The following is a 27,206-nucleotide window of genomic DNA, read 5'->3' as shown; positions in this document are numbered from 1 at the left end:
CAAAATAATTTAACCAAAGCCACTTGAGTATCACACTGGTATCTCGAAGTAGATTTGGTGATCCAGAAAACCAAATAGCTGATGCCCGGGTGTGAGAAGCCATGTTGATGGTAATATATTAAGTGATACTCTTTCTTTGGACTACACAGAACAATATCCATAGTCTCTACCTATTCTAGTAATCCCAACAAGGCTCCCCTCCATTTGTTTCTACACAGAAGCAGGTGTAACCTAGCTATCCCTATGCCTCTTCCAAAAATTAGTCATGATGTGAGGTGATTAAGAGATACCTTAATGACTAATAGAGCTCTTAAAATGGAGGTGCACAAAATCCTTAGGCATTTAATGAAATTTAGGCCAAAAAAATATAAAACATACATAAATAATAAATGTATTTGGTGCCATGGATGTCTTTTCCTATATATTTTGTATGTTACGAATTGAAAGAAATGAAAAAACATGAAGTAGATACAAATACATGCACACACAGAGAGAAAATTATGTGGCCCTTTCTAGCATGAAAAGGAAATTATTAAAAGTTGGATAAACAACAACGGAGGATATGACAGGGGCAGCTGGAGAACCACACTGGGGGACAGAACTTCTAAGTGAATCCACACAAAAAATGTCTCCCCTGACAATCCGTTGTTCTTCAAAGAGAATAATGATTCTAGAGATGAGTTTGCATTTGTCTTCGGATGTCACAATAAATGCTAAGAAAGCAGCTGAATGAGAGTTATTATTTCCTCTGAGCAACGAAGGATTTGGGTAGACTGTCAGAACACCAGCACCCGCAATCTGAGGGCAGATACAAAGCAACAGCAAGCTAGCAGGAAGCTCAGAATCTGTCCAGGGCCCTGGGAAAGGAAGATGAAAGAGGCTATGGGGCAAACTGGAGATCTAAGAAAGGTAGATCTAAGAACCACAACTGTAAGGCAGCTGTTAAATCATGAGGGAAACAGGAACATTGTTTGAGAAAGCCATTGCAGGAGGCATAAATGTTTTCCAAGAACGTAAATGCTCGCAAATTGGCGGAGAATGTGCTCCACAGAGGTCTATGCTACTTCACTGGAATAACTCAGGCAGTTTGGGGGTACTGGGGCTGCATCCAAGTCCTTACCCTATTCACATACTCGCTACTCTGAGCACAGCAGAAGGACTTGTAAGCCCTCAGTGCTCAAGAGTATCACAGCTATGTTATTGGCTATCTAATCCTTCCTCTCTAATTGAGCGTGCTGGGCAGAACATAAATCCAGCCCTACCTCTCAGTAACAAGATGCTTTTCCAACTGGCCTGATGGAGTACTTGGCCTGATGATGACTCTCACAGTCAGATGTGCAATCTACCCTCTGGCTCCCTGTTGGTTTGGACTCATTGCCTATATGCTCTAATACCCAAGATTGAAAGAGATAAAACAGAGATTCCTGTTTGACTGTATAAGACAATATGTTACAGAAAATAGGTAAGCCATGTCCTTGTCACCTGCTGTTTGCAGAAACTAGCCCTTTCCACTGCACACTCTTGCCTGCAGTGCTCCTATATTGAAGAAGACAACTGTAAGTGACATGAAATAATCTTTAAAGACACTGTATGGCAGCTGGAAAAACATCACAAATTGACCTAACAAAGTAGGGTGCAACCTCCCACTTAGTCAGGCTGCTTTGGAGTGTCGGTGTCACAATGCTAAGGAACCTGTTTCACTATTTGCTAACTTCCACGGCACATAGGAATATCTTTGTTTTATCTGATCTAAGTCTAAAATGGACTATGGTTTGTGTTACGAAAGCATAAAAATATTTTTTAAATCCACAGCCCTGCCCTCCGCCCCCATACCATTCTATCAAAACATACACAGGAAAATGTTTACAAGTTATAATCTTCCAGCTAGGCTTAGTTTCCTGTATATATTTCAAATGCAATGTCTAAAGGACACACACATACAAAAAGCTAAAAATGCAGGTGGGATCTGCACAGAGCTGAGCTCCAGATTTTAGATGTGAACCATGTTATCTTCTTACACGTTGGCTTTGGTCTTTCAGTTTTCCCTATTACAGCTGGGTTATGAGACAAAGTTCAGATTAAAGCTGAATGAGGGGGAATCACACTGGAGTGCTACGTTTTCTGTATGTGAAGGTGCTTACAATTAAGGGGAACTCAGAATCACAGTTTAATTTGGCATCTTCAAAGCTGAGATGTCTTCATTTCGAAGACTGAGGTAAGTCTGCAAATTTCAAAATATCTAGCACACATCAAACCCAAGAAAACGGAGCAGTCACCAGAAGAGAGTCGAGTGCTTAAACTCTGATAAAGAAATAACTGACATGGTATATTGGGTTTGCATGGCAAGACTTTGGTAGCAAGGAGTCTACAGGGGTGGCTTCTGTGAGAATCTGCCAGAAGCTTTCCCTCTGTCCGACGGACCAAGGCCAGCTGGCTCCAAGATGAACTCACCTCTGGCCAAGGTTGAGCCCCTCAGTGACTGTGACAGCACCTCTGGAATAAAATATTTGAAAAGGGGGATAAGAAACTGCAGAACAGCAGCAGTAGAAAGGAGTTAGAATATGTCAGAGAAACAACTTTGCAGACACCAAGATCAGTGAAGAAAGAGAGGGAGGAGGTGGTCCCAGCACTGCAGCCCATGGTGAAGACCATGGTGAAGTAGGATGTCCCCCTGCAGCCCATGGAGGTCCATGGTGGAGCAGAGATCCTCCTGCAGCCCATGGAGGACACCACGCCCATGCAAGTGGATGCCTGAAGGAGACTATGTCCCCATGGGAAGCCCAGGCTAGAGCAGACTCCCGGCAGGACCTGTGGCCCCATGGACAGAGAAGCCCATGCTGGGGCAGGTTTGCTGGCAGGACTTGTGATACTGTGGGAGACCCTCACTAAAGCAATCTTTCCTGAAGGACTGCACCCCATGGAAGGGACCCACGCTGGAACAGTTAGTGAAGAACTAACTGCAGCCCTCATTGCCCCTGAACCATGAGAGGGAGGATTTAGAGAAAATCAGGAGTGAAGTGAAGCTCAAGATGAAAGGAGGGGTTGGGGGGGAGATGCTTTTAAGATTTGGTTTTATATCTCATTATCCTACTTTGATTTGACCGGTAATAAATTACAACAATTTTCTCCAAGTCAAGTCTGTTTTGTCCATGGTGATAATCGGTGAGTGTCCCTGTTCCTGTCCTTATCTCGACTCATGAGCCTTTTGCAACATTTTCTTTCCCCTATCCAGCTGAGGAGAGGAGTGATAGAGTGGCTGTGATGGGACCCTAGAGACCAGTCAGGGTCAGTCCACCACACACGGAACTGGGCTTTTCCCCATTTCACTCTCACAGTCCTGTGGTAAACCATTTCACTTCAACTTTGGTTTAATTTAGGAAAAAACTATTGAAAACTCTTATGCTCAGAATGAGCACATATTAATCTTTTGTTCTGAGTAATAAGGTGCAAAGAAATGAAGTCCTGGCAGGATACTAATTTCTGATGTTGTCAATTAAAAAACTTCTCCTGGTGTTTTGAATGGAAAAATCTCCCAGAAAGTGTTTTTATCGAAGCACCCAGTTCCAAGTCCTGGATTATTAGGTTAAGCTCCGTCAGCAGAGAGACCAATATAAATGCTTTTCATACCATCTGCCTTGATGGTTTGACAAAAAAATAAAGAAGAAGAGAAAATATGTAAGTCCAAAATACTCTGATTGTAACCTGTTTCCCTTTAATACAAAGCTCAGAAATTCAGGTCCTAAAAATATAAAATGAAAAACATGCAATTACTTTTTTTCTTTTTATCTTTCCTCAGAACCTTACAGAACATCCAAAATCATCCAGTGTTCCCAGGACCTGATTTCTTTTATATCTTAAAATCAGAAAAGCAGCTTTAAGTAAATAAAACCACTAGCAAATAATTTTCTTCAGTTCCTTTTGCTATTCTGAAAAGAGCTCATTACAGTGCGTTATTTTACCTGGTGTTTATTAGGAGGCTCTATACAATTACCAAGGTTTTTATTTCCCTGTTTAAAAACAAATTAGAGTGGTGTGCAGGGCCTTGCAATATTAAGCGACAACTCCAACAGCTAATGATGGAGGACAGTGCCTCAGTGAAGGTGTTAGCAATCCATCTGGCCAATTAAAGAGTAACTTAGGCAGAGCCCAATACTATTTCTCAGTTATGGTGGCTGTGACATCAAGAGTTGAGAAGCAGTGAGATTTGGTGTGAAACAATAAAGTGAACACATAAAGAAAAAAATCAGGGAAGAGCTACTACAGTCCCACAGCAGAGAAGAAAGGGAAAACGCTAACAGCCAGAGATGTACCTTGACTTATCAACAACAAAAAAGGTTGGACTTTAAAGAAAACAAAACAGTTCAGACATGAAACAGATACTGATAAAGTCTGTCTTCCTACAGGTTTGCAATCAGAGCCTGTGAGTGCTACACAATACGAATACAATTGTCATTGGTCTCTCCCACAACAAAGATAACGTTCTCAGTGAGCAAAAGACAGCATGTGCTGTGACTCTGCTGGAGCAAAGCCTGTGCTGGCCAGCCAACTGTCCTCCGATGAATATGCTTAGCTGATAAGTTTTGCTTGTCTTTCCCTCAGCAGGGGCACTAATTTGAGTTTTTCTCCTCTCCTTAGATACCCATTCTGTAGAAGACAAATCATCTTTTCAGTTCTTTCCGACTTGGCTGAAAGAGATCGGCACACTCAGCAGCTACGTATGGGTGTGACAGATGGGCACAGGGACAGGCAGTCCCATAAACTTAGATGAGATAACTTGGCAACAAGTACTCCAGAAATCTGAGGTGTTTAAAATCTGGAAGTGGATCCAAACTTCAGCTTTAGCCATGCCCAAGGTAGAGAGAGACCAAAGCCTTGTTCTGTTTTCTCCCTTCCCATTTGGATCCCTGTGAGGTCTGACCATGCACTGTTTTCTCTTGTGGGTTATTTCTCATGATTGCAGAAGCAGGCCAGCAGGATTTCCCATTGCTTAATGTGGGCATGGATACCACACAGCACTACATGTATTTCATTTCTTATCAGAGACTATTTTAAAACTTTTTTCCTTTTCTTTTTTCTTTCTTCTTGTCTTGCAGCTTCAAAAGCATCTAACTTGAACTCAGAAGTCATTAATAGCATTTTTTCCTGTCCTTTCCCACCTGAGACACTTCTTCTGACCCCCTTTTAGGAGCTTAGCACACCCCTTCCTTCCCACAGCCAGTCTCCCACACCAGTTTCTACTCCTTTCTCTCATCTTCCAACCATGACAGAAAAAGGAGTTAAAAAATCTCATGCTGCTTTCTGGTCAATACCTTCTTAAGTATGTCACCCCTCCCCACGCACGCAGGAGTTGCACTGCCCTCTCTCTGGATGGTTCCACATATCTGTTCTCTGAAGTTACCAAGATGGGAATGATTTTCCTCAACATGAAATGCTGTATAAAGAGTGTGGGTGGGAAATATGCAGTGTAATGGAACTGAAACCCCATAAGGGAAATCAACGCAGGCAGCTGCTGATACACTATTTACTTGGATAAATCATCCATTTTTCTCCCAGGCCAGATGACTTGAGGTATCACCTACCCAGGATTGCAAGTGCAAATATAAATAATAAATAAAAATAACTGAGGAAGAATTCTCACTGTAATGGGTTTTGTAGAGAACTAAGTTTCAGTTAAACTTAATCCTTGCTGTCTTCTGTGTCTCCAGCAGCAGAAACATCTGGTCGGTTTTAGATTCCCCTTGGATTCCCAACTTCAAAGGGAGTTATAAAGAATAACAAATACATGTACTGGCACTGAAAAAAAAAATTAGAGCAGCAGGAGAGAATGGTAAAATTGTCCTTATTTGACTGCTAGTGACAGGCGCCACAGGCAGAACTGTGAGAAAAAATCTTAACGGCTCAGGCAAATAAGCTTTTTTTTTTTTAATGACTGGCTCTCTCTACTAATGACGCAGAAAATCTATGGGATCTGTCCCATAATGGCAAGAAGCACATGTGCCAAGGAATATGCACGCAAGGGTATGCAGAAAATAGATTTCAAATCAGATATGTACTAAATAATAGAAGGAAAACAGGAACTAAGTTTTGTTCCCAGCCTTTTCACTGATAGTGCCCTGAGTATATTGCTGGCTAAATAATGCAGGTCCAAATTTTAGCTTTTTAAAGTCAGTAGGATGTTGTAAAGTATGGTCAAAAACAATGACTGTCATATGTGCTTTTCAAATCCTATTTCAAACCTCCAGAAACAAGGGTAGGTAAGCAAACACAGTAATAGATGTCTGCAGATCTCTGTCTTTCCTTTACTCTCTGGTGGCTAGAAAGTGAATGCTATGCTCCTTTTATGAATGCAGCACTACCAGCAACTTCTGACATGCTTCTGCCCTTGTATGCAGTGAACAGAAACATCTAGCTTCACCCTGATATTCTGAATCAGTGCACACATGAAATAATCACACCCCATCCCCCACTTCATCCGTGCAGCATCAGGAACTCCTTTTTCTTTTTTTCGTTCCTTACCTTTTACCATTTCAGTCATAGGGTTAATAAAATACATGTAATACGAAAGATGTGTGAGAATTCAGAAACCTGTGTGAAGCCTCCTATCTGCCAAACACTAACCTGTGTTGTATGAAGACTAAGTCTTGTATGAGCACTAAAGTTACCCTCTGTCATCAAAACTACAGACTCCTAAATACCTGGCATCACGCAATGCAAGTTTACAAGATGGATGCCAGAGAGGAAAATTACAGAATAGGCTTTTGCAAATAGTATTAAAACCACAGCCATCCTTCTTTCACCTCTCCTTACAGAGAGTCCATAGAATATAAGTTTTGAAAGCAGTCATCAAATAAATTCCAACGATTCCTGAATCTTAGAGACTGATCAATTTGTGTATATTTGATGGACAAGAAAAGCTATATTTGGCAAATAAATTATTTGTTGCAAATAATTAATTCAGTTCTCTTGCTGGAGCTGCAACCATGACTTTTTAATGACCTTATTTTACCTTACTATGTTATGAGGTAAGCAGCTTCCCATTGTTTCATCTTTAAAAATATTTCAGGATTTCTTAAATGTTCCACTTAACAGCAAAATCATATCAGGATTTTCCCATAAATACAGCAATCTAATATTTATATCAGAACTTTAAATTGTAAAAATCCTACGTGCTTGTACAATGTAATGATCAAACGACTTCTGCACTTCTGCAAGAGGCTCCATACTGAAGGACCCTATTCCCAAATTTATTTCTCACTGAATATTAAAAAACTGTAAGTGAGGATGCTTTACAAACTGTTAAAGAAATAGGAATTAAAGAATATACTGTGATATTTATCATGCCAACACTTCTGGTAGAGCTACAATCCATGACATACTGATGCCAAATTAACTTTTGGGAAAGTCTCTGACTTCTTGACCTGAAGACCTTTGATTCTTGAAAGGGAGCCTGCCTTCTTAGCAGGGTTGTATTACCTGTGTTGCCAAATTCCTCCTGTTGGGAACCCATTTGGATTAATGTTTACAATCTTGATTTTCTTTCAAAATGGCCCATTTACTTCTAGAGACAGTAAGGGAAGATAAAAAAAGATCAGGAAATCTCAGGGTTCCCCAAACTCATACTCCAAGAGGGGATTCACCTCTAACACTTAATACAAAGTTAACATCAAATGTTTTCTGACTTCTGTATTTGCAATCAGGCTTTACTGCCAGTGTTGATTTGGCACTGAAGGCAGCACAGGCTGCAATACCTTGAACAAGAGTCACGGGTTCTGAGTGCATCTAACAGTTTGAATGGAGAATTTCCAGCATGAACTTGATCCCCAGCCTGCTAAAGCCAAAGAGACAACTTAGATGAGGCTCGATACATGTTCCAAGGGAACTTCATCTGTTTTCTACAAGAAATACTATATAAAACAAAACACAGTTCATTTAAAAACCACACAGTCATACGTCCTGTCCATACCCCTGAACCTCCACTCCTATACCCTGCAGAAATGGCCTTGGCTTTCTGAAGACAGACTGGAAAGTGAACATCAGGTTCAGTGAAGGCCTAGTGAGATGCATCAGTATTCCCCTATTACAAATAGTGAGGGAAAAGAAAGGTACTGAATGAGGAGAGGAAGAATAGCTTTCTCTTTACATTTATGATACATTTTTAGCAATACAACTCTTTCCAGTTTAAATTGTATCTCTGAGTTTAACGTCAGAGGCAATAGCAGAACAAAAGGGACATACATCAATCCTGGGACATCAGCTAACAAACACTTCAGTTACATCCCAGGATTTCTCCAAACACCTTTCCAAATGTTTCTTTACATCCTGTTTATAGCTCGTTACATTCTCCTGTGACCAGAGCTGGTAGACCAGATCCTGCATGGTCTAATAGTTTCTCAAGTACCTTTCCTGCTCTCTTACATATCTGGAGGCATTCAGGCACAATGCAGTAATTGAATATAACCATTATAAAGGCAGTTCAATTCCTGGCCAACCCTCAGCATGCACATATACATTTGCAAAGCATTAATGGCATGGTAAGCTAAAAGCAACCATCCCAATAATACTAAGCCAGCTAGGCAAGATCTAGATCTACAGATGCTTTCTGTTTGCTTGGGATACTTTACTGCTTATATTATTATCTTTTTGATGTGCACTGCTCCGCTAGCATGCAGGAAATATTGTGAGCGTATCCAAAACATAAAGTATTCTATTCTATTTATTTATTTATTTAGCTCTGAGGTGGGGGAGATTTTATTGTTATATTTAAGGCCCAATTACATCAGTACCTCAGCTCTTCATGTCCAAGACCAGTGTAAAAGATAATATTCAGATTAAGTCAGCCTTCTTAAGACTAAATTCAATTTATACTGATATAGCAGGTTACACGCTTAGTCACGTAAAAAAATTCTGATGGATACAGGAGACAGCTGTTGGACAAAGCATATCTTCCTGCCTTTCATGTCACAGGCCTGTTTAGTGAGAAATACTGAACCAACAACACTATTGTTCAAATCTACATTTATTTAAAAGCAGCTATTTGGTATCACAAAATATCCCTTTCCTGGTCTGAAAAATAGAAATAAAAGGTGAAGTGGTCTAATGAATGGAAAAATTTTTTAATTTGTATTATTTTGTCATCTTCTGTTTACCTCCAATGGGAATAAGCACACCAAAGTTTGCAGAGCCACAACTCTCCCTGAATGGGGGATCAGACTGATCCCTAACTTACAAAAGTTGCAGTGCTGATGTTCTCAAGGACTGTGACAATGTTGTATCTACCCAAACTCAAGGACGACAGATCCAAATAACCAAGGTATCACTGAGTGGGTTAAATATCTCAGTCCTTGTTCAAAAAGTAAGGATCATCACACTGTTGAGAGAAGGTCAGATGCTTTACATTTTCCAGCAATAGAGCAATTCTTAACTATATTCTTTGCTTTTAATCTTCACCCTTGCCCTACTTGTCCAAAATACCCCCCTTACATTCATGTTCTTCCTTTGTAGGGTGCTCTCACTGAAACAGATTTAGGCCACTCCTGAAGAATTTAAACTCAGTCAAAACCATAAGCTAAAGTAAAATGCCTCCGAGGCACAAACCACACTGTGGCCCTTGACAAGACTGCTGCCAGAAGAATTTTACTGTTTAAGTATGCAGATTCTACATGAGGAAGAAAAAGAGATAATGTGTTATGGGTGTTATAAGGACAAGGAGAGACTCAAAGCAATAACCAGAATGTGCTCTTCTAGGGGAAGGCCCCTCTTAAATCAAATCTAAGAAGTAACAAATAAAAGTGAATGCACTAATAGGCTTTACACTCACACTATCATTATCTTCAACTGTTTGCTCACTTTGCAAGCAATTGCACTGAGATAGGCACCCAGAATTTGAAAGGGTTGATTCATGACCAACCCACAAAGAAGAAAGCCAGGAGAGCCGAAATGGTGTCAAAAGCTTCCCAGTTTTCTGAGCAGAAACACAGAATTCCCAGGGGAGATCTGCTTACAGCTGCTAAGACAGGTTCTGATCAACTGTTACAGAGACAGAAAGTCCCATTATAACATCAACACAAGAAGACTTCAGCATAGTTTTAGGGTCATAGAATCATAGAATCATTAAGGTTGGAAAAGATCTCCAGGATTATTGAGTCCAACCTTTGACTGAACAGCGCCTTGTCAACTAAACCATAGCACTAAGTGCCATGGCCAGTCATTTCTTGAACACCTCCAGGGATGGTGACTCCACCACCTCCCTGGGTAGTCTGTTCTAATGCTTAACCACCCTTACAATGAAGAAATTCTTCCTGATGTCCAAACTGAACTTCCCCAGGCACAGCTTGAGGCCATTTCCTCTTGTCCTGCCTGATAGGTCCTCACATATTTTAAAATTTTTGTCGATTCAACAGATTCAGTAGAATTCTGATGAAGCACTCCCTTCAGCATGACCTAGAAGAGCCCAAACACAACCCTATATTCTTCCTTTATAGGATAGCTAGACTTTGAAATTTGCTTTTGTTTCACAGTTGAATTAAACACTGCGTTGCAAAGTTACCCATGAAACAAAAATAACAAATCATTTCAATCAACTGAATGCTGTTTTGACAAAATAATTTTGTTTTGATTGCTAGTTTCAGCTTTGATTTAAATTTTATATTAGAATATAAAATACATTTTTGAAATAAAAGTTTGAAACAAATGCATTTCTGTTCCACAAATTCCAAAAAGCTTTATCTGGAAATATGAATAATGAAAATAAATAAGAGTCCTGGAAGTATTCTTCTTTTAATGAACCAGTATTTTTTTAGTGCTTCTAGTCCCGACCTTCAGTACACTTTAGTAAGCCTCAGAAGAAGCTTATAATACCTCTGCCATACTATCAATATATCAGTGACAATCTAATTATTATTAATAACCCATGTGTTATGCTGTTCTTGTCCAAAAACTGGTGAAGCTAAGAGGCTTTTTCAGACAGTCAGTTAGGTAATGACTTACACACATCTTGTTGGGTCAAGTACCATTAATTACCACTGCCATTTGGGCAAATATCAAAACCAGTTTTGAGCAGGAAAAAGCAGCAGACTGAAACTCACAGAGAGTCCTACAGAAGACTCTGGAGTGAGGAGAAGTGAGGGGACTGCTAGTTGTTTCTGCTGTCCTTTAACCTTAAACTTAACTTAGAGAAAAATGTAAGAGCAGTTGTGATTAATAAGATATTAAATATCTAAAATTCCTTTTTCTTTAACCATTTGCTTCCTCTGCTGAGAAGGCTCTTGATCACTGCTCATACATTTCCAAATTACTAAAACGCGAAATACCATGAAGTCATGTGAAGCTTGACTGAAGCTATGAGACAAATCCTGGCCTAAACAGAGAAGAACTGAGGGATTTCACCTAGATCAGGTAGCAGCAGGAGTGCCGACATCTGAAACTATTTATTTAGGAAGATCATAAGGAGAGCTGAAGTACAGCTAGTCCTTTAAGCATGACACTCATCGTGCCCAGTTGTGCCTGGCTGTTTCAGCGCTGAGATGCTTATGAGAAGTGGTCGTCTCCCATGCCATTTGGTGAAGGGTTTTTTGTAATGTTGTCAGAATCTCAGTAAGAACCAAATAATTTTTGTTTCTTATACAGCGAATTTCTGAATGCAATGTTTGGAGCAGAAGTCCAAGAATTCAAACAGCTGTACTACTTAGTCCCCCATGAAAGCACATTCTAACAGGAACTTGAACTGACCTATCAGAACATCAGATGCCATGATTCACAAGGCTGAGATGGGCAAAGTCTTTGGGAAAACTGTTGGGATTATCTCATCTGTCGGATTTTTGAAGCGTTAGATTTGGGGAGAGGTATTTGGGAAGAGAGAGAGTAGCTAAAATAAAAGGAGTTTGGATTGCATATCCTTACCAATAGGTTATTAACATGAGGGAAATACAAAGGTTTGTTCAAAAGCCTGAACTACAATTACCTCTAAGAGAGCTTTTCCTGCTCCACACCGAGCAGTCTGTTGAATTTGTGTTCTGCATACTGGAGCCATGTGCTGACACTTTGCACAATCTGAAAGGAGTTGAAAACTCTCTCCTTCACCTTGTGTGTGCCTTCATCTAAGGCTGTCTGTAACCCTTTCTAACAGTAAGATTTCACAGCCTAACTGCCTGAGGAAGATGAATGAATCCCTCACCCTTCACAAAATAAAAATACAGATTTAGAGATCAGAGAAAACACAAAATACCCAAATGCATGTCCATGCCTCAGCATTCTCATGACTAGCAGTCAATGGTCCCCAGGCTTAGATCCATATCAGACAAAAAGTTTCCCTTTCCTAAACACAGTGCCTCTTCTGAATGGGGGACTTTCAATCCTTCTACCACCAGCTTCCCTCTCCCTTAGCTGGTCTTATTAAAACAAACAAATGAGAAACGCCCCCCTCTGCTAAGCATTTGTCCACCCTCCTCTCTTAATTTTCCTTATGTCTCCCAGGGTTTGGGTTTTTTAAGCCTCTGTACTAATACCTGCTCTCTTTGTTTCTTTGGTTTGGTTTTTTTGTGTGTGTGTGTGTTTTTTTTTTCTTGCCTTTTCTTTCTGTTTGCTTAAAGCTCCAGCCTCTAAAAGCAAATTTGGAGAAAACTGGCTTTCTCTAGTTATCCCATTGTTCTTCTCAGGCAAGATCTATTTCAGATGTTTCTATTTCAAATATTTAATGACAGACCTATTCATACAAAGACATGCCAACACCACTCCCCTGTCTCTTTGGCATGATGCAGAGCACAGAAAAAGATTGTCACAAGATACAAGGACTCTGTTAGTCAATAAAATCAAGTTCTAACTCATAAACAGTACACAGCAGATTCCATACATTGACATGCTTCCCAGAAGCAAAAGCCTGAGAAAAAGCAGTTTCAAGGGAGACCCCATGGGACAGGCCCATCCATTTAGCAGTACCACAGTGGACCTTGGCTGGCTTCCCTTCCAACAGGACCTGTAGAGAAGCCAAAGACTGTATTGAGCCTTGGAGAGTTAACTTCCTTTTGGGGTCTTGTCTTCATTGCAACAGTTGTTTGTAAGTACAATGCTAATGTTGCCCCCAGCATGATTCCCATCCACAACAGAAGCCTCTTGCTCAAACTAAGTGCTATTTTAACTTGACTCTGGCCTAAAAACAGATTAGAAGTGGCAACCCATGTGCTGTAGTTACTAGTGTCAGTAACACAGTGGGAACTCATCAGTTCTCTGGTTATGTTTAAAGTGCTGATCTAAGATCCTGTCTTGTAACTGGGGTCTAGACTAAAAACACACAACCCTTATACCCAGTTATCTACAATAAGCTCAAGTGGGTAGCAGGCGACGGTCTGACGGTAACAATTTGCTTCTCCTCTCAATCTCCACAGTGCATTGCTGGCAAATAAATACTCTGAATTTGCAGAAGAAACTGCCTGTGCACAAATAAGTTTAGGATAGAGAACCCTTACGAACATCAGCCTGTAACACTGCTGTAACAAACGGATTCAATGCATGTAAAACAATATTTGTTTTAAGCATTTTTACCCAGTACCTCTGCCTACCCAGGCTATCGTTCGGAATGAGGAGGGTTTTTCTCAAGTACTTTGGAGTCACCACCTGTGAAACAGAGCACAGCTGCACCAATAATCAACATGAACACAGATTTTAGCTTTGTGAATTGCAGATCTTATCTATACAGTCAAAAGAATTTTAAGGCCCATGTGGCCTGTGAGAGCAAGCTAGGGTGTCCATACAGTCAGTCGCCGTGTGGCAAATCCAACCTCTCGCATATTGACTGTTACCTACATAACCCTTCTCTTCACTCTAATAAATCGGCACGAGATGAGCAAATCTGACTACAGGCAACTAATACAAACCACCACAGAAGTGGCCATATTGTCATCTAAACATCTCATGCTCGACTTTATTTACAGTCTCCAGGGCTGTAATCCCAGCTGGTAGTTTTAATTAGCAGTGAATGTACTTTCACAACAAATTGGACCTTCTCCTTCTTGGGCATCAGAGATCCCTTCCGCAGATGACTGTGGATTATGAAGAGATAAAGTTTGGGGATGTTGGGCAGGCAGCTTTCTCCTATCACATATCTGAAAAACTAGCATCATTCCCTGGCTCACAAGAGGACTTGGCAGGAAGTCAGACTATGACTATCCAGAAGACTCGTCCCTCAGCGTCAGAGTAGTAAGATACATCATGGAAACTTGTAACAAAGCATAAATAATTCTATTTAGAAGTCAATACAAAATTGTGGACTACAAGGCCAGCTGCAGGGGCTGTTTTTTGTTTATGAGTTTAAAGCCAAAACATGGATAACGTGGCAAGCATCATCAGAGAACGTAAATATCTACTCTTTTGCTGTTATTGCTAGCTTTGCTCATTCTGTAGCCACTAGTGAATGCCTTACTACAAAACTGCAAGTGCAGCAGCAGGGTTTTAACAGCTTTTTTCCTCTAGCTGCTCTGGGATTTTTCCTTTCTTGGCTGTAACCAGTTGCAACCAGTTGTGAATAAGTCGTTATCCCTCTGTGCAACTCACAGCAACTAAAAGAAACCAGTGTCATTATGCAAGTTTCAAAAAAGAAAAAAAAAAAGTTTTGTTTTATGGTTAATTATCCATGGTCTATTTACAAAATAAATCAACCCATTGTGCACCACCAGGATTTGTGGCCTCATTTGAACTTTGCTTTTCATTAATCACTTCAAAAATAAAAGCTAACGGGTTTTTGTTTTTTCTCCTTTTTGGTTTATTACTTGCATCTGGCTATAAATTGTAAAAACGGGGAAAGAACAAAGTATGGATTATTAACCCTCAGTTTCATGACTTACATGATCTCAGTCTTGTCTTTCTCCACGTGCCTAAACAGATGCACAGTCCAAAAATTCCAACATTCTGTAAGAAATGTAATCACAAGAAGATTGAAATATTTTTTAAACTCAAACTTTGAGTTATTAAAAGGCAAAAAGCTTGCCTTAAGAAACAAAAAGGTGGGCAAACATTTACAAACATATTTATGATACTGAAGGAGGCCAATAAAATTACTCATGTAGATATCTAAGTAATACACAAATGTTTGTGAGCTTTAAGTGCAAGACTGTTTTGTTTAGAGAAAACCTACTTGCAGGCAGTCTGGAGAAGGCAGAAAATGGATATCTGATTTCTTTAGAGTGCTTACAATTTATACAAGAAACCAGAAATATTTTTTTCTGAAAATGTTTTAATTATATAAGAAGTTTAGATCTTGTCCCTATGTGATGACAGAGAACTACTGAATTTCTGAAAACTAGCCAATGGAGAGGCAAACGAAGGACATTTTTAGCTGCTCTGTTAAAAAACCTAAGTGTATTAACACTTATTTCACTTTGATAGGGAATAAAATACATATTTGCATAAAACTGAAATTCTCCTCAGCTTCAACTAAGAAAGCTGAACAATTTATTTATGGCCACTATGGACTCTTCAAGTAAAACTATAAAAAGTAAGAAAGGCTGATAAACAAACATGATAAAAGCATATATAATGACAGGATATAAAAATGTCACCCCCCTTTTATTTTCCTTTTTTTTTTTTTCATTTACCAGTTACTCTTAAGTGTCCTTTGCCTCTACTATGACAAACAGAAAGTCACGGCACTCCACTTAATCCTTAATGAAATGCTTTAGAAAAAGCTGTGCTGTCTGTAGGTCAAAAAATGTGGCTTTGCTGCACTCAAAACTACAACTTTTTATTTCAAAACTCCTGAGCTGGATGCAAGTATAAGGAGACTGACCATAACCAAGAGGTATATTTTAAAAACTGAGATAAAGAGCTGAAGTGAAGAAATTAGATCATCAATACTACGTATTATTACTAATAGGAGCTCAGGAAGGTAATTTTTGCTTGCCTGTTCGTGTGAAAAAGAATTGTAGAGATTTGAAAAGTTAAAAAAACCCACTGCCTCCTCCTCCACTTTGCAGATGGCTGAGATGCTTTAACTTTCATTTCCAAAAGTAAATTAGCTCCCACTTAAATGAAAGTAAAAATTAAAAGCTGCCTCCACCTGACTGCAAAGCACAGCGGCCAGGCTGGGAGAGGAATGGATAGGCCTTCAAAGAAAATAAAAGCCTTTTTAAGCGACTCCTCATATGAACGCCTGCCCTTGCAGCAGCAAGCTGTGGCCCTACAGCCGCTTTCCATTATAAATGCTAAATTGGGAAATGTTTAACATTCTTTGTTTAATCTTTGCAGTATAAAGAAAAAACAGCTGATTCTCAGAAACATGACAGCCCGAGCAACCATTAGTGATCTGCCTCTCCCTTCCTCAAAGCAGAACAGGCCATTTCCAGCCTCAGTGGTGACTGACACTTTATAATCAGAAATGTATATTTAGATGGTTCCTAGAAGACGAGATTGAAACTTTGCCATTTTTTTTTGTTCCAGTCGTGTAAGGGGCCTAAGGCAACCAGAATATTTAATAAAAACTGTGAGCAGAAAAAGAGTTTAAGAAACATATGCAGTGGAAACTACAGGCAAAGGTGGTTTCAGATTCTTTCTGCATTGTTTTCTGTTAATATCTTTCCACAGTCTTTCCATGAAGAAGAACATTATTATTTATTTTGATTTAAAACATTATCAATTGAGTGTATTTTTCTCTTGTTCACAGCACAGTCCATCTATTCTGCTGCAACCAGTCACATATAAATCAGCACAAACTCGTGAGTGAGCAACCCTCTCTGTTGCTTAGACAAGCAAACTCTCCTTGTATCTTGTCTCTGCAAGAACTTCCCTAAAGGGGTGAGTTTCATCATGCATCCCAAAAGTCAAACTAGTTAGAGGCTTCTTCAGTTGAAATTATGAAATAATACCCCAAATCGAGTCCCCACAGAAACTGAACTAACTGAAATAGTTCGGTTTTTTACAAGATTTTGCCCTGGAGCACACTTTCCAGATCATCAAGTCTAGTTCATTGCTCTCTTCTGCTACAGATATTAAAGGTCACATCCTAAAGAGTTGTTTTTAAGGCTCTGCATCAACAAGGTGAAGAGACCTTATCCATCCTTTCCACCCTGGACACCAGCATTCAGCAGCGATGAGACCAGACACCCAGGAAACAAACCCGTGAGCAAATGAGGATGTACTCCTTCCCCAGAGGGGTTCTCACAGGCAGCACGGTACATCCTCTCGTGGGGCTCACGATGATGAAGGCACTCAGTCCAGAGTCCTCGCTGCATTTTGTGACAACAGGAAAACATTAACCACTGTACAGAAGAAAAAGTAAAGAACATCGAGGTGTTGACCCTGCTCTGAGCACTGCACACATCCTGACAACTCCTCTACACCACTGGACTTCAGTCACCCTGCAGGTGTCATGGCCCACTTGCACACATCAGGTTTAACAGCAACGGCAAGAATATACAGGTTCTCTGATGGGAGAAATGAACCATCTGCTTTGTTTGCTGTGAACATGGAAGATAATAACTTTGAAAAGGAGGACTGCAGGAACATTCAGTGCAGCTAGGCCTGATACTTTTGTTACAACTATTATAAAAATATTGCTTTTTGCGCCATTTCCTAGGGACTTCTGCAAGGCAAAAAGACCAGTGAAACTACTGAAGGCACTAGCAATGAATTACTGATAGTGAAGGACACAAAATTGTCATAAACTTCAACCAAAGTGTGAGAGTTGCAAAAAACGACAGTTCTGAGGAAGGGAGGGAGGGAGGAAACCTTGCAGAATAATTGCTAGATAAAAAGCCTACCGTAGCTAATTCAGCACATTGCTGGATACAGAAAAATCATTTAGCTAGCTATTTTTCAAATATACCCCAAGTGTGTGTCAGGGAAGAAAAATAATGAAATTTTAAAATAAAAATTAATGTAGAGCTCCTTTCATTTATGTTGTTGTTTTTTGAATCTTTAGTGTTCATATTTAACCTTTTCCCTAAAATAACAAACTTGAATTTAAAAAAACTAAGGCACAGATCTTTATAGAGGCAGGACTCAAACAGCTTATGTTTAAAAATAAAATAGCAGTCTTTTTAAGTTGTGAAGACTTATTCATTAAAACTGAATATTAACATCTCATTTCAGAAACTGTTCAAACCATCCCTTTTGCCTATTTTGCCTATGAATTTAGGAAGACAGAAGTTTCACAGGTTGCATGTCTAGCATCTGGTCAAGTCAAATCACCCTCTCCTCCATAAATTAAAATTAGATTTCCATTCTGCAGAAAACACAAAATTCCCTCATTCTGGTTGCTGTTCAACTGTGTATATATAACCAGAACTTGGCAGCAGGCATTTCTAAGGTTTTTTATCTTGTTTGATTAGTAAATACTCAGAAAATAATTAAATGTTTGTTTGACCATTAAGGAAGGTTGGCGCCTTGCTAGTAGTCCACTTAAGCATACAAAGTAAAGCCGGGGACTGAAGACTGGAAGTTGGTAGTAACCTAGTGACATGCAGAGAACTGTCTCAGTAACTGAAAAGCATGCAGATGCCTTTAAGAGGGAAATTTGCTTGTCTACCATTAAAAGTCATCAGGTTTTGTACACCTATTCCAAATAAGTCTCCCACTGCAGTCAGTGCACATAAAAAAACTTACAGACTAAGACTCTGAGAAGACAGGCAGAAAATAATTTTCATTCAAAGACAAATGATCACTCTTTTGATTAAGTTAAACACTGACTCCTTATTGGTCATGTTCTCTGTAAAGTTACACCATCTTCATCTTCTGAGCATTTTCTAAAGGGCTGACAGCTACGAGGAGCACAAGTATAAGGGATTTTAAGAAGGTTACTCTCTTCTACTGCCTGCAATTATGTTATAAACTGCTATTTGTATGTTGATTTAGCCCCACTTTACAATTACATAGATTTTCATGCCCCATAATTCCTATAGGACAGTCTTCCAGCATTTAGTCCTCTAGTGACTAGGGCCATTTTCATTTATATGTGATCATCTATATTATATAGGGTTATTAAGACTTATATGTGGTTGGTGTCCAAAGTTTGGTCTTTGTGCAACACCAGCCTGAAGTTTAAATAATTTTTTAACTTCTACAAATTATTTCAACACCTCCTCCCTATGTATTTAAGTAGATTTTATAAACATTAATAACATAGCTTGAGAATATTTCTGCAGGGCACAATAAAGCAAGTATCTATGACTATAATCCCTAAGTGATTCTGTACTGAGAAACAAATGGAGGCAGAAGAAGTTTTCATTGCCCAGAGCCAAAGCAAGGGCTAGTTTCAGAATCAGGCAGGGAATCCAGGTGTTCCAATGCACTTTTGAATATATATGTACTCCCCAGCAATTTGGTGAAATATACTTACACTGCTTAAAATACATTTACAGAGCTTAAAATATTCCACTTCCTGTTTTCACAAAATCCTGCTTCGTTTAAAGTTTGTCTCAGGGATCACTGTTGAAAGTTGTCAGCTTTAAATATTTTTTTCTATTATACCCTGAAGTGGGCATAATTCACATGCAGATTCATTTTATGGCTCTTTTCCAGTGCCAGAAGAACACTTTAAAATAACTGAGGATCGAGCCCTATAACTTTATAATTGACCTAATAGACTCCTGACATCATATCAACAGAATTAGCAGCATTACACTAGGGAAGAATCTGTCCAAGAATGTGCACACAGACAAGAACGATTTGTAAAGGGCAAAAGAAAACAAACCCCGACACAATGCTCACAACCACAAACAGGTCAGATCCTCAGAGGATACAACTAGGAATAAATTGCTTGCAATAACTACAGGAATAATTTCTTCCTGTAGGGTAGGAATGAACAGGAAAAAAAGTATGAACTTTTCTTTAGTACTGACCCTTTTGTTCCTTTTTTTGAAGCCCACAAATCCCTCATTTATTTATTTATTTGTTTAAAAAATTATTTTAGCAGGGCTATATGTATTTTTGCTTGCTAAAATATCCCAAACAATCCTAATCAGAAGAATCTTTGGACCTTTATGGACATCAGTCACTTAAAATAGAAATTAATAAATAAAGTTCAGCACAACCTAAAATTTCACTATTCTTCTGCACTTGCTGCTGTTACACAGAAACCAAACTGACACTTGCATTAAGGTCAGGAGAGGAAAGAGAAAAAGCTTTCATTGTATACATCCAAAAGCTGGAGGGAGGGGGAGAAGAGAGAGGAGGAGAGAGGCAGAAACACTTTGTAGAAGCCAGGGATGTTCCAGAGCACACTGTGACAAGAAAATACTCAATAAGAATTCCTCCAGCCAAAACCAGATCTTAAATAGATCCATTGTCTTCCAGCCTGAAGCCCTTAAAAAGGCTCAAAATTAAAGTCTGTGCTGTGGGCACCCAGTTGTTCTTTCCTTTCATCAGGATTTGCAGGTTTTAATACAATCTGTCGTCAGGAAAAACAGTAGAGCTGTACAGTCCAGAGAGGTAACAAAAGCGAAAGGCAGGCGAGAGTTACATAACTGGCTTTTTACATAAATATTACATTGAGAGATATTTTGCTCTTCAGAAAGGAAAAAAGATTAAAAAAAAAAAAAGGCACAAACCACGTCAGAGCATTCAATCCAACCTCGCTTACTCCTCGTCCCTCTTTCACTTTGCAACATGTATCGAATAGTTGAAGTGAGGTGTTTCTTTTTCTTGTTTTCACTAAGACTAAAGAAATAACCAATTCAGACTTACACACTTCATAATAGATCGTCTTATATTACCTGAAAAGTGCACCACATCATGGAAGCTGGAAAAAAGTCTTATTTTCAAGCACAAGGAAGACTGCCTTGCTTATCTGCAGCACGGGGCAATTAGAAATGACCATGGATGTTAAACGAACTCGCCTCTGTACAGTCTGAGAAAAGGGAAAAAAAAACCTGCAAGTCTCCCCATCTGTTATTTCCCTTTTTTTTTTTTTTTCCTCTTTTGGCTGTAGAAAAGCAAAATTATGCAAGAGCTTTTGAATGTAAAGCCTGTGTGTGCTTTTTCCCTTTTTGTCTCTGTGTACACGGTATGTGATATTGCGTAACTGAGTACAGAGTGGGTGGTTAGCATTTACTATTGATTTACACTACTCCTTATATTGAATGCAGAGCTCCAAGAGGGAGATACACGCAAAGAAATGTGTGTGTGTGTGTGGGGGGGTGAGATGGATGCAGATTTAAGGTACGTGCCATGGAAAGAGGGAAGCAAAGCATGTAGAAACAGAACTATGTTTTTCTGAACTTAACATGCTTTTCCCAACCTTTTCAGTTTTGTGTCCTTTGGTGGAAGAGCGGATGCCTAGCAAAACCCACAAACCTCTCCATCCAAAAGTAAGGTTTCCCTCCTACACCCATGCCCAAATCCTATTAGAAACTACAAAAAACTACCAATTAATGCTTTTGTGACATTTTGTGCTAGGTATAAAGATGCCTAGCAAGGTCTTATTGATCATGAGGGTTATTAAGGTTACTAAGAGATATCTTTAGTAATACTATACCTGAACTTTTTACTTATCCCTTCAGGACCTACTGGCTTGTAGGTGCACAGAAATCATAGACACTATGCACAGCATGCAATACAAAGCCCTGCATTTATTGAGATGATGGATGACATTGAAATATGGGAATTAGAGACTGGAAACAAGGAAAGTTTAACCTATTTTGTTCACTCATTAATATATCCACGTGTTCTCTCTTTTCCACAAGCACACACCCAGAATCACCAATTTAGACAGACAGGCCTCTAGCTCATTAATGAGAATAGTTTTGAGTCAATAGGTAGAAATCCTCTCGTTCCCCTCGTGTTGCTGAATCCTTTGCTTCCAAAGTGAGACATGGCTACCCAAACTCTTCCTGCTCCCACTTGACACTAGATCCTACAAAGCAAGAAAAGGCCACTAGGTTGGCACAACACTGGACTTCTGGGCAGCCATTTATTTATTCATAATGGGTTGGGGGTTTTTCTGATAATGTCAGTGGGATTCTAAAGTCTGTTAACATCCTTTCTAAAGGAAGTTGAAAGACTGAAGACTAAAAGGAAGTTTATTACAAGCCACAGCAAACACTGAGCCTAGTATCAAAAACTAAACTGAGTGTGCTGATTAAAAAAAAAAAAATCAACTATCAATGCTCTTAAAACTTCTTTTGCATTATCTTTACTGGAAGATACCCATTCCCCATATTAATTTATTCATATCGTTTTTAATGGGCAACGTGTTTTTTCTTTGCAGATCTGACATCAGGCATTTTTACAGGTCCTAAAATAGCACAGTGTGCAAACAAAAAACTCCATGGTATAAGAAAGGCAAACCCTATTTTAAGGAAATTACACAGATATCCAATGTTTCTGACTATTCTGTTTATTTTTTTTCTTTTTCCCAGATCCACATCTACTAACATTAACTAGGGTACTACCAGGCAGCATGCAGTCGGGATCTCCGTCACGATGTTAGAAAAATAAAACATATATTCAGTGTCTTGCACACGCTTACTCATTTTGTTTGCACATAAATAGAATTGCATTGAAATTACCCAGCAAATTTTACAGAAAAAGTCATGTGCAGCCTAGCTAGTCTGATTTGTCTTAAAATGAAAGTGATCCTTAAAGAAAAAGAGTAAGGCCTTCATTAAGAGGGATCTAGGCATGCAACCTGTATTAGGCACTTACTAATACAGATGGGGCCAACTCAAAATGTGCTCAGGCACCTTTTTTTTGCTCACCGTAGGAGTGGTGGGGGAAAGAAATGAGACACAAAACAAACTCTACTTCAGTGTCTTGCAGTCACTAGAGATGATCAGACTTTGAGTGATGGTATGGGGAGTGTTTCATGAAGACTGGACCACAGGACCAGCGTATCAAACAATGAAAACTCGCACTGTTCTGAAAAGACTGCACGTTAAGAGGAACATATTTTTCAGCACTTAGTCTGTATTTTTATTATATCCTCACCTTATGAGATGCAGCATAAAATCTTAAAATGCTTTAGAGTCTTATATGATGTTATATAAAAGAGATATGGAGAGAAACTAAAGAAATACCAGCTAAGGGAAAGTAAGCTTGGATATTTGTAAGGGTAGCTCCAATGCTGCTGTACTTGCTTAATCGTTGTCCAGAGCGCACATATTTTTAAGCACTTGTTTGCATGTCAGATTATAAGTAACTATCTGTGGACTGTACATATCAGGTTCAACCAGAGATTTGAATCCCCTAAAAATATGGGGAGACAAATTAGGGAGTTCACTTCTGATATATTTGTACTTGAGGACTATTAAGCGAAGCTGACAAAAGTTTCCATTATAATCCATCTGCCTTCAATCGCTCAAAAATGTTGGAAACTTCACTATGTAAATTTTCTATTCTTAATGTTTACCTAATCTTAAATTTCATGAAAACTTGAATAAATAAAAGTTCATCTGTTTTACACAAAAGGGAATGAGGAAAAAAAAGGAAAAAAAAAGAACATCCAGAGATTTAAGAGAAAGGGGGGAAAAAGAAATTAAACTATAGCAAAAAGCATTAACAACTGAAAATACGAAGGGACTCATAACCTATAAAGTCAATACTGGCTAGATTCATGTTTCAAGAAAAAGTTTTCTACTATGATAAATACTGAAGTTTTTAAAAGTCCACATAGCTACAACACCCTACCAAACCTTTTATGAAGTGCAGCTTGGATATACATTTAGGTCAGAAAATCCTAAAAAAACCCTGCTATGTATGTGCTAAATAACCTGCTGTATTTGTATCTAATTGTATATTACATTCTTTAATGTATCTGATACATGTTCTCCCTACAAGAGAACACACCTACAAAGTAACATTATTTTTTGCTACATTAGACAGTTGGTTTGGTTAGGTTTTTTTGGGTTTTTTTTGATTAGTGAAGCACATTAATATTAGGTGCCATTTGCATGTATCAAGGATTCTACAGCTCTTTATTTGCAGAAAAACTATGTGACTTCTCATTAAAGACTGTATCATAAGGGAGAGACTAAGCTTATAAACAAGTTATTACTCTAGGATTTCATATTTTACATGTAAGCTTAATGTTTCTCAATATAGGTTCTGTCTTTTTAATGACTGTAGGAGGAGATACGCACAGTGCTAGGTTGCCATGGGCTTTTAATGGCAAAATGAATAATAAAAAAATATTAAAATGATCGAGACAAAACCTAAATATAAGCATACTAGAGATGCTTGCCAACTGTCCTTGCTAGTTAAAGAATCAATAAACCTTTGCAGACCTTGTGCAACATGACTGTACTTGCAATAAAAGTAATTCACAACAAATATGCTTTTCTTGGCAATTTACCTTTACTTTTCTCCTGCTGACTTCTCTTTCACATGAACCTTTTGGACTCAGTGTTTTGGAATGACCATGACACAGCAGAAGTTGCTAAACTTTCCCCACCCTTCAGCTAACCTATTAAACATGTGTAATGGTGTTATTTCTTAATGGTTCCTACAGACTGACGTATTTCCAAGACGGTTTTAGACAAAATGAATGGCAGTAAAATTGGCAAAGACTCAGAAAGCAAAGTCCAAGGAGACTAGCAAAGAACTCAGTCAGAAAAAATGGTCTCTGGATATTTTTGACATGTCTGCCAGAACCAAAAGAGTAGAGGTTATGTCAGTGTTTCCATAATAAACATCAGTTTTCAGGATTATAACTCAGCTGCAATGATCTGATCCAGAGTCAAATCAACACGTGCATAGTTTTAGATCAAGAGCAATTTTTTTCTTTAAATGTATATTTCCCCTACTGCAAAAGCAACCTAATGTTATAATTTAATCTGGTAATGAATTACTAATTCATCAGAATTAGGGAGAGAAAGCAGAAAACAAAATTCAGAATTCAGAAAGCGAATGCTTTCTGGGATTGCATAACTTTCCTTCCAGATATTCCCTATGAGATTTTGAAAAGACCATATTTCTAAAGTAATTGGTGGCTCAGTATAATCCCTGTCCAACAAACCTTAATAGTTGTTTTGGTCCCTAAAAGCAAAATCTTGTTTTGAAGCAAGTGTGACTTTTGTAATGTGCAGTGAACTCACGAAAAGACTAGGAGGGATTCAGAAGAATTTACTGGATAGGCCAGTTAGTTTTTGAAGTACTGTAATTTATCACATTAATTCATCTTATTTCTCTTAATATCACTCTTAAAACACACAGGTTTTCTCCCGAGGAAATCTGAATCACTTGAGGATATTCAGGCAACAGGTAGATGGCACATCTGAGGCGTCCCTGAAGTGCAGAGGGCAAGGTGCTCCTGTGAGGTGTGAGGGCTGTGCCCAGAGCTGAGAGCAGCCTCCAGTCCAGAGGTGAGAGCAGCTGCTGCCACCACAGCCACCATGAGCAGCAGGCAGCACCTGAATAAAGTCCGGGTCCTGGTTTTATAGAACTTTTTCACTAGCCCACTGACCAGAGAAAGTGCCAACACCTCCTGTATCAGTCAGGGATTTTCCATAGCTTCTTATTCATATACATATGACTTCAAACTCCTCCTTGTGTTTAATTCAAGTATCTCAAGAGATATAGTAAAAACAAGCACCTTCACAGGATACTTCACATGACTCAAAGACCAAATTTTCAGGAAGCACCAAGGTGATAGGAAACTGGGGTGTAAACCAAACAATATGTTAAAATATGCTTGGAAGCGCTTATTTTCAGGTAGCAAAATAAGACAACTGAGTAAAAAATGGCTTGTGCCAAACGCAGTAATGAGTTCAGAAGCGAACTCCAGATGTTCTGGGCTGCCTTTTCCCTTTTAATCTGCAGAGGAAAATTATTTTAGACTACATTCTTTAAGAAAATCTGCATTATATGAGCTAAATACCACAGCAAGCCTTTTACCACTTGACATCTTAATTTTCTGTCTTTGGTTATGTTTTGTCATGTTGAGTATTGCTGGTCTGAGTATGAATATATACATGTTTACTTTCTTCTGCTTTGCTATAAGTTCCTCAGAATACTGAAAATTGGCCACACTCATCAGCTGATGGCATATTTTGAATACAAATAAATTAAAAACAAGTGAATTGTTTGTAACACAACACAAAGCATCAGCAATAGTATTTCCTACTGTTATCCCTTCATTTTTCCTCAAGACCGTCAGAGCACTTTGTAAAAAGAGATATACTCTTACTGAATACCTTGCTCCTTGAGTAGTTCCGGTGGAATCATGAGACTGATTAAAAAACCAGGGTATTATTCAATTACCCAACTCTTTGGCATAATTACCAACAATTCTACTCACAAACAGGAAAATAAATACATAGATTTTAAATAATTTGTGCAAGATCTCACTCTAGGCAAGTGGTCAAGCTGGAAGTAGAACACCAAACTCTACTGCTAGCCTCTTGATGTAAACCCCTCATACTACCTGTATTATATTAAAAAAAAAAAAAAAAAACAAACCAAAAAACACAGCACTGATAATTTTCAGGCATTTTCCAACAACCTTGATCTATCTAAACATCCTTATCCAAATGCTACAAAACAGGAAAAAATTGACTTCTCGGGCCCTTCTGAATAGCTGTAAAGTTTTCTTTGTATCTTTAACTACTTACATAACAGCAATGGATTAACCAAAGCTGTATTGATACAACAAAGAGAAAGAAGAGTGTTAAAACAGGCATCAGAGATTTAAAAACAAAAGGCTAAGACACACATATATGGACACACACTCACAACATTATTTCTGAAAGCAATTTAATCACGAAGTTAAATGTTTTCCCCAATACTCTGCCACACAAGTTCATCCGCAGAGACTGAAGGACTTGAAGCAAAGATCAGTTGTACAGTGGAAGCAGAAAGTTGACAAACAGTGTGTGAGGCTTACTGTAAAATAGAAACTAGATGTTGCACTTTTTCAGACTGTGAGTCAGGATTTTTATTTTCTTTACTTCTTTTAAGGTAAAATTACAAATGTTATGCTTTGTTTCTATCCTCTGACTTTATAAGAAACTACACAATGACTTGTATTAAGCAAATTATTAGAGATAGTAAATATGTCATTTTTGCTGCTCATATTGGAAAGAAGCTTTCTTACCTTTTTACTTTGTTTGCTGGGAGCCAACAGTGTCATCCCCTCAGTCATTTCAGTGTCAGAGACTCTTTTTATTATACATAACACAAGTAATAGCAAAACTGTGCTGATCTGCTTGCTTTCACTCTATATATTCTCTATATTTATAGGCTTATGCTTCTATCTGAATCTATATTTATCTGGTTTATCTGCCTACAGT

The 27,206-nt window shown here is 38.7% G+C and overlaps 1 protein-coding gene across 12 annotated transcripts in view; it reads right to left on the bottom strand.

Annotated features, from left to right (window-relative positions):
* The window catches only part of ZBTB20 (zinc finger and BTB domain containing 20), a 468,555-nt gene that overhangs the window by 217,232 nt on the left and 224,117 nt on the right, over positions 1-27,206 (bottom strand). Inside the window, exon 1 of one of the 12 annotated variants that reach the window (XM_017833973.1) lies at positions 20,697-20,715. The exons of the other annotated variants lie outside the window; for them this stretch is intronic. The gene's annotated coding sequence lies outside the window, so the exon portion shown is untranslated. Of the gene's footprint in view, positions 1-20,696; positions 20,716-27,206 lie in introns of those variants that run through there. 12 annotated transcript variants of the gene reach the window in all.

Source organism: Lepidothrix coronata, unplaced genomic scaffold (genome assembly GCF_001604755.1).
Source record: "Lepidothrix coronata isolate B3197 unplaced genomic scaffold, Lepidothrix_coronata-1.0 Scaffold226, whole genome shotgun sequence".
Classification (NCBI taxonomy): domain Eukaryota; kingdom Metazoa; phylum Chordata; class Aves; order Passeriformes; family Pipridae; genus Lepidothrix; species Lepidothrix coronata.
The sequence above is the reverse complement of the archived record's forward strand: the minus strand, read 5'-3'. Positions and strand labels throughout refer to the sequence as shown.